We start from the raw sequence: 8,844 nt of genomic DNA, 5'->3' as shown, positions 1-8,844 counted from the left end.
GGGGTAAGGCGAGTCGGCTCCACCTGGAACTTATAGGAGGAAATCATCTTTTAATCTTTGAAATGGAAGCTTGGACATGTTAGTGTCACTAATTATAATTGAAAAAATTGTGTTCTATTAAAGACAACAAGCCCATCCCTTGCAATTATAATTTCCCATGGAGTTCAGTCAAACTGAGACACATGTCATCCGGAACGTCATTCCCTCCGTGCATCCGCAGCATCTCTAAGGCATGTCAGGCAAAGGGAAGGGAGGTATTCCAATGACGGAGAGCAGCGCTCGACCACGGCGTCTAATCCAAACCACAGCTTCCTGACATTCGCTTCACTCATCACATGAAGCTTAAGCAGCCAGAACTTTGATTTATTTAGACATGACCTATTAAATCAACTCGCTGGCAAACACCAACAGTTTATGAAGCGTTGGACAAAAAACAAAGAGTGAGCGTTACTTAATTAGACACAGATGAGCGTAATTTACGTGGGAATTGATTCGATTTTTTGTCTTCCCTGATCAGGAATTACAGAGAAAAAAAGTCAAAACATTATCGCTTCTGTCAAACCAAATAAAGAAAAATTGTACAAGGCTTCAGTCTGATGCTAAATACACACTGGACATGGGTTGTGCAATCAGAATGTGGCTTCATGAACGGCCGTTTAGTATATGGTGTTCAAATAGGTTTGTTGCTACCCAATACTAGCGCATGGACTTACGGTACAAATCTCATGAATCTCACGTCCGGTTTTCTCTCTCACAACTGTACGTATGAAAGACTGAACTCCGTCCAGGCACAAACTGTAATTGTTCATGTCTTCTTCATGATCAATTTTCAAAGTATTGGTACTTGAAAATGACGCCACTCATAAGTCACTTCCAAACTGAGTCTCTGATTGGTCAAAGTTTAACTGGTTTAACTCTTGTCGCATGTTCAACGGCCATTCGTTTTGTGCGTAGAGTGCGAAGACTGACCTAAACTTTGTGCTATCTTAGATGACCCCACCCTTACATTGACGTGTTATCCCTACCATGACAAAGGTGGATAAAGGTGGAAAGATTTCATGTGATCCATGGACACCAGTGAAGATCACAAATGATTAAAGAAAAAAGGTTCAGAGCACTGTCTAGTGGGTCTAGATGACCCAACTCTCAATGTTAAAGTGCCTATGATGGCACAAGGGTTAAAAATGCGCGTAGTGTTGAGTGGATGCAGGAGTGTTAAACACGGAAGCCCAAAACCCTGGAATGCGAGTTCCAGTGTTTTGGGAACTCGTTTTTTCGAACTTGTTTTTTGAAAAATAAGTCAAAGAAGAACCTGACGTGTGTTGTGACAAAAGAATAAAAAAGCCAAAAGCTAAAGGAGATGAAAGAATTTCAAATGCACACTGAAAGGAAACAGGAGCTGAGCTCCAACGCAGTTCTATCAACGGCTTTGTGCTCCCCGGTGGTGTGGTGTCCCAAATCTGACTGCTCTTGACGTCTAACAAGTTTAATACTGCATCACCGTCGGGCACGATTGAATTTCTGGAGCAACAACTGGTCTCCTCCTGTCTGGGGAACATGGATCCTTATTTTAACCCACCCCCCCGCAAAAAAAAAAAACCAAAAACGACAGAGGTCTAATGGAGAAATGATGTAGGAAGAACGTTTGGCCGGTATTTGCATCATCGACCGACAGACTACCAGGTAAGTCAGTCGGAGGGGAACACAGGAAGCCGGGGGGGGGGGGGGGGGGGGGGCTGTCACCATCTCCGGCCTGTTTGGATAAGACCTCTGGAACATGTGGGAGAATCAGCGTGAGGCATCGCACCTGGAGGAAAAGACAACTAAATCCAGCCCCCTGTACATCGGGCTCCGGCTCCAACAAGTCTAGTCAGCATCTGGAATGGATATCTGGGCATACAGGCGACTTCGCAGCCCCTTCGGTGCTTCTCACTCTAGATTTGTTTAAACATACATGTCTTAGAAAGGGAGCTAGAGCTCCATTTGAATATTAACACTTATAAATAAATGCCCCATAAACATTTACTGCATCTTTATATTTACCATCTGCATTATAATTAAAAGATGTAACTAGATAAAAATCCAAATAGGATTAGGAAGACCGGGGTTTCTGCATGGCATTAACCCTTGTGCTATCCTAGGCACTTTACCATTGGGAGTTGGGTCATCTAGACCCACTAGACAGTGCTCTGAACCTTTTTTCTTCAATGATTTGTGATCTTCACTGGTGTCCATGGATTACATGAAATCTTTCCACCTTTATCCACCTTTGTCATGGTAGGGAGAACACGTCAATGTAAGGGTGGGGTCATCTAAGATTTTGGGCTGGAAAACTGCAACACTATCTGGCAATCCTGCACAGAGAACGAGAGGAGTATTTCAACGGGAGCTTCAAGACGTGGACGACCGGCGCTTACAGAAAGCTCCTCTGTGGTCCCCATGAACCCTCAAACTAGAAAAACAGAGTCATCGATATTTGACAGACTTATTCTGCTGAAAAAGCTCTTCACGAAATAAAGAAGTCATTCTGAAAAACAGCAATGTGAAATAAAAACAAAGCTACTTTGAAAAATCTTGATTTTGAAATCCGAGGTTCTGAAAAAAAACAGAATTCTAATAATCTTCAACATGATTAAAAATGAATATTTTGAAATGCTTTTATAAAATAATTAAACAGGTTAAAAATAATTAAACAGGTTTTTAAAGCAAAATTAAATATTTTTAATAATATAATGGCTTATTCAACCCACATTTTATAAAAGCAGAAAGACTGTCAACATTGAGGCAAAGTCAGGTAAACTAAGACACATTTACATATTTAATCTGTTTACAGAAAGTCCATTCTAACTGCTAAAGACAAAACTTTTTTTAAATACAATAAAACGGCTTTGAAAAGTCTAGCATCTCTTTTGCCGATTGCGGCTGTAAAACAAAAAAACATCAGTTGTATTTAAAATGTTTCCACTGGATTAATATTTCCTTTTAGATTTAGATCTTTGTTTCTTGAATTTTTTGTAACTAAAAAGAAATAAATGTAAAAAACATTACGGAATACATCTTTTGATCTTTTTTAAAAGCATTCCCAGTGGTCCTTTGATGATGATGTCATTTTGAGCCCCCAAAAAACCTGCATTGTTTTCTTTTCTAGGACACAGTTCCTACAGAGCGGCAGAAGTTCAGCACGAGTTTTTTTTTTTTTTTTAGTTGTGGGCGGGACTATTGAGACGGAGTGAGCCCGCCCCTACTTCTCGTCATCCCTTTGTTTACACTCTCTATCGCCAACGCCCTCAACGTAACATTCCCGGTCAAACAAAAGTAGTGAGGAATATTGTCGCAATCCAGATACCAGCTCAGACAAGGAAAACAAAGACGTACACGGATCTAGTCATCTTCTACGTCACAACTGCAATCATATTAAAACGCTATTTTTCATCTCGTCCTCTTTTACAACACTTTGATTAAATGCAATTAAAATCTTCAGTTTTTTTTAATGTATGTCCTCATCAGAAAAGAACACGCCAAAAACACAATTTTCATTGGACTGGGTCTTATTGGGTGATTATTTGAGGCTGTTTTTGGAGCTGGAAGAACCCCCCCGGTCACGTGTTTGTTTACACAGCACTGCTCACCCACCCGTCATCGGCGGCTACAGGCCTTTTTTTTTTCTTTTAAATCCCTCACACAAAGTCAAAGCTAGATTGAGCTGGCGACAACCGCGATAAGATCCTCAAACACGGCCTCTTGACGTAGAGCTTCCTCTTAGTTTTCTCAGTAGCGCATTCACAAGTTCAGAAATGATCCTCTGCTTTCTGCCTTAAACTTCGCACCACAAAAAGCAGCCAAGCGCCGCTTTAAAAAAAAATGTTTGGAGGAAAAATCCTGCATGTGTCCCTAGACGGAAGGAAAGAGATACGACACTCATTAACATTCCACTCATGACCTCAGTATTACATCCACAGCAAGGGAGAGCATATATTTGCCTTTCACATTTCTTGCCTGGGATGAGGGAAATGATGGAGCATTATGTGTATCAGCATGCGAGTGTGTGTGAACGAGATAGAGAGAAGGAGAGAGCAGCAAAAAGACGGATAAAACAGCTCAGTGATACGACATAATCTATCTGGAGCCATGTCTCAATATCACAATATTTCACACTTTTTCCACGTATCTCCGATTTGGCAGTGGGAGCCTTCTCCTCAGATCAGCGGAGTTATTTCTGCCTGGATGCTGCAGGACCGAGATACAGTTTGCAACAGCACAGATGGGAGAGGCTATAGCTCCGGTACCCGCGGTATCACATGCAAAAATGTTTGGTATGTTTTAACACAGATAAAGCTGACATATTCCGAGGCGCTTCGCAGACAATACCCATGAAGGAACAATCTCCCATCTGGCAGTGCAGTCTCTCTGAAATCCTCTCTGTCATGCTCAATGTGAAAAGGAGAGACAAAACATTCCTCTGTCTGTGTACCCTTCCTTATCAAGGCCGTACCTTGGGCCTTCTCGATATCGGTAAAACATCAACCAACAGATCGGGAGTTTGAAAAAGATCTTCTCATGGGTTGATTCTCCCTCTTGGTAGAAAAAAAGCACACAACTCGTCCTTGGGAAGAATCAAATCAATCAGCTTTTAACCGATTCTAGCCAGTCTACCCGCTGCCTTTACTAATGTATATGCTGTACTACTTCTGTCCACATGATGGTGCAGAGGACAAGTCACCCCTACATGAGTCCTGACGCTTTCTTCCTCATAAATGTCCAAACTGAAGACTTCAAACATGACATGTCAATACGCATAATTACTAATATGGATGAAGGTGTTCAGAAACATGGGTGCCCAGACAGACAGACAGACAGACATATGAACAGACAGCTAGACTGACTGACTGACTGACTGACTGACTGACTGACTGACTGACTGACTGACTGACTGACTGACTGACTGACTGACTGACTGACTGACTGACTGACTGACTGACTGACTGACTGACTGACTGCAAAGACGCCCAAATTTGTTAAAGGGCCAATCAATTCACCTGCATTTGAAATTTATTATAACAATAAATGCTAGAGAACCATTTATTGAATGTTTTTTGATAAACTTTCATTAATTCCCCTAGAACAAAACACATCTAAATACTTTTTTAAAACCAAAAATACTGTTAATTTCATATTTGAAGACCAGTAAAAAGTAAATGTAAAGGTAAACATGTGAACAGCCTCCAATATAAAATCATAACGGTAACGCTTTCTTTTACAGTACAGTACTTACAGTGTACTTAAGTGGTATTTACATGGTATTTATAGTGTAACTACTGGGTACTTTCAGGGTACTTACATGGTACTTTTTATGGAATTTACCGGGTACTTACAGTGTGTTTACATGGTACTTTCTACGGGACTTTACTGGGTACTTACATGGTACTTTTTGTGTCTACTATGTACTTACATGGTACTTACTGTATATTTATATGGTCCTATTTGGTTCATACCTATGTGGTACATACTGGGTATTTATAATATTCTTACTGGGTATTTACATGTTGTGCAAAGGTGTCTTTTATGGTACTTACCACATGTAAGAACAAGGTAAGTACAAATAAAGTACCTTGACCTTTAGGTCTGCACTCGCTGCATGTTTCATGGTATTTACCATCAATTTACCACAGAAACTACCCCTTAAGTACACTGAAACTGTAACTGTAAAAGAAAGTCAGCCCTATTTCCACTCAACTACATGGTACTTTCATTACTAAATACCGGGTATGTTCACTTGAATAGTACTTGGTACTTACCCCTTAAGTACACTGAAACTGTAACTGTAAAAGAAAGTCAGCCCTATTTCCACTCTATTACATGGTACTTTCAGTAGTAAATGCTGGGTATGTACACGTATTACCTTCCCGTACAGTGTACATGAACACACTTGGTCTTCTGACCTCACCACATGAGACAATGCTAACCTGTTGGTAAGGGTAAAGTAACTACATTGTAAAAAAAATATACTGGCCTGATTACTTCTTGTAACATGAGGCAAGTTTAAAGAGAAACAAGACAGCAGTGAAAACAACAATCTTTAATATGATACATGTCTGCAGCATACAAAGTGTCATCACCATGAAATAGGTTTTAAGTACAAAACAGTACAAAGGAGCATTCCAAAAAACACATTATTGGCCTGAGGGTTGTGCTTTTTGTCCATCAAAATTCCTTCAGCAGAGTTTGGTAACGGTGCAGGACTTCTTCAGGGTTTGTAACTGCAAGAAAATTCACAATATGAGCTCAAATGAACATAAAAAGCATAACGACTTTGATGAAGTACAAAATAAATTTTACTTATTTAATCATTTCTGTAATGAGTTTGATAAATCTCTATGAATTGTTTTTATCGCTTTGACTGTAATGCTTGAAATTAATCAAGTACTATCCTCATTTAAAAACATGATAATAAATTATTCAAAACTTAACTTTTTAAAAATATTGTTCTAAAAATGAACTTGTTTTAATATATATTATATAATGTCAGGAAAATATGTAAAACAACAAGGCTAAATATTTACTTTTAATACTAAAAACACCCCGAGTGTGTGTTTTTGTTAAGTAGGTCGGGGCAAGTAAAGTTGCAAATTCCCAGCGCACTTGAATGCAGCACAACTACCCCCAAAGTGAACGTGCAGATTAATCCGGAGAGCCTCGAGGCGCGCGCAACAGTTTGAATTTCTCTTCATCTGGCAGGTAAGCCAGTGTTTTTGTTTTTTTTAAATATTGGATAAATTACATGCAAATATTTAAATTGATCAAACTTTATAAAGAAGCTAACCTCGTGATTTCAAGCCACTATCTCTGTGTTTGAAACGTGACGTAAGAGCATGTCTACCTTACTCCAATAATTTCAGTTATTTCATGTATACATTTTCAAAGTTTGTAATGAAAATCTACAAACATTGTTTTTACTTACCAGGTGAGTGGCACCTGTAAAACAAACACGTAGCCTAAATGATAAAGTCTGTTGTTCTGTGCTCGTTTGACTGAGCGCACGTCTTTCTGGGAAAATCAAAGAAAGGCGTTTATTTAAAATAATGATGACGTACTTCCGTCTTTTTACCGCTTTAGATCACTAATGGTGAAGAAGACATTCCAGACGAATCCGTGAAGTCACAGGAGAGTAAGCTAAAGTAAGTTAAATCCTCCAAGTGGACATATTATTTACATTAATGAAGAGTTTAACTGCCTTTTCCCCATTTTCTTTTCTTTCGCCGTTTTTATTTTATTTTTATTTATTTATTTATTTTCAAATATGATAGAGACAACAATACCACCCAACAGTGAATGTAACTGTTTGAAAATTAAAACATATTTTTGTGAATAACTGTGTTGAATTTGAAATTGCCTATTTATTTATTTTTTCCTTTTCTTTTACACTGCAATGTTTTTCATGCTAATGCAAATTGTAGGTGCAAATAATATTTATAAAGAAGAAATACTCACAGCAATTGCCAATTAAAACATTGCTTTTGCCATTCTTTGTCTAAACAAATTAGATTTTTTTATGGCAATTTTGATTTTTTTTCTTTGATTTCTTTTTTGTTGTTCTTGTTTATGTAACTAAAATATAAAGTTGTGAATAATTTATTGTCATGTTCATAAATGAGGATAATTGATTAATTTCAAGCATTACAGTCAAAGCGATAAAGAATTCACAGAAATTTATCAAACTCATTACAGAAATGATTAAATAAATAAAATATATTTTGTACTTCATCAAAGTCGTTATGCTTTTTATGTTCATTTGAGCTCATATTGTGAATTTTCTTGCAGTTACAAACCCTGAAGAAGTCCTGCACCGTTACCAAACTCTGCTGAAGGAATTTTGATGGACAAAAAGCACGACCCTCAGGCCAATAATGTGTTTTTTGGAATGCTCCTTTGTACTGTTTTGTACTTAAAACCTATTTCATGGTGATGACACTTTGTATGCTGCAGACATGTATCATATTAAAGATTGTTGTTTTCACTGCTGTCTTGTTTCTCTTTAAACTTGCCTCATGTTACAAGAAGTAATCAGGCCAGTATATTTTTTTACAATGTAGTTACTTTACCCTTACCAACAGGTTAGCATTGTCTCATGTGGTGAGGTCAGAAGACCAAGTGTGTATGTACACTGTACGGGATGGTAATACGTGTACATACCCAGCATTTACTACTGAAAGTACAATGTAATAGAGTGGAAATAGGGCTGACTTTCTTTTACAGTTACAGTTTCATTGTACTTAACGGGTAAGTACCAAGTACTATTCAAGTGAACATACCCGGTATTTAGTAATGAAAGTACCATGTAGTTGAGTGGAAATAGGGCTGACTTTCTTTTACAGTTACAGTTTCAGTGTACTTAAGGGGTAAGTACCAAGTACTATTCAAGTGAACATACCCGGTATTTAGTAATGAAAGTACCATGTAGTTGAGTGGAAATAGGGCTGACTTTCTTTTACAGTTACAGTTTCAGTGTACTTAAGGGGTAGTTTATGTGGTAAATTGATGGTAAATACCATGAAACGTGCAGCGAGTGCAGACCTAAAGGTCAAGGTACTTTATTTGTACTTACCTTGTTCTTACATGTGGTAAGTACCATAAAAGACACCTTTGCACAACATGTAAATACCCAGTAAGAATATTATAAATACCCAGTATGTACCACATAGGTACCAAATAGGACCATATAAATATACAGTAAGTACCATGTAAGTACAGAGTAGACACAAAAAGTACCATGTAAGTACCCAGTAAAGTCCCATAGAAAGTACCATGTAAACACACTGTAAGTACCCAGTAAATTCCATAAAAAGT

The 8,844-nt window shown here is 38.1% G+C and overlaps 2 long non-coding RNA genes across 2 annotated transcripts; one reads left to right on the top strand and one right to left on the bottom strand.

The window, feature by feature from the left end:
• Positions 1–6,061: 6,061 nt before the first annotated feature.
• On the bottom strand, positions 6,062–7,825 carry LOC144989014 (uncharacterized). The gene is made up of 2 exons (XR_013653142.1): positions 6,959–7,825; positions 6,062–6,257 (listed from the first exon to the last, which is right to left on the bottom strand). It is a non-coding gene; the product is annotated as an uncharacterized LOC144989014 (long non-coding RNA).
• LOC144989013 (uncharacterized) lies at positions 6,396–8,014 on the top strand. The gene is made up of 3 exons (XR_013653141.1): positions 6,396–6,735; positions 7,114–7,175; positions 7,819–8,014. It is a non-coding gene; the product is annotated as an uncharacterized LOC144989013 (long non-coding RNA).
• Positions 8,015–8,844: the final 830 nt, after the last annotated feature.

The sequence above is a fragment of the Oryzias latipes genome, chromosome 22 (genome assembly GCF_053564925.1).
Source record: "Oryzias latipes strain Hd-rR chromosome 22, Olatipes_Hd-rR_3.1".
Lineage (NCBI taxonomy): Eukaryota > Metazoa > Chordata > Actinopteri > Beloniformes > Adrianichthyidae > Oryzias > Oryzias latipes.
The sequence above is the reverse complement of the archived record's forward strand: the minus strand, read 5'-3'. Positions and strand labels throughout refer to the sequence as shown.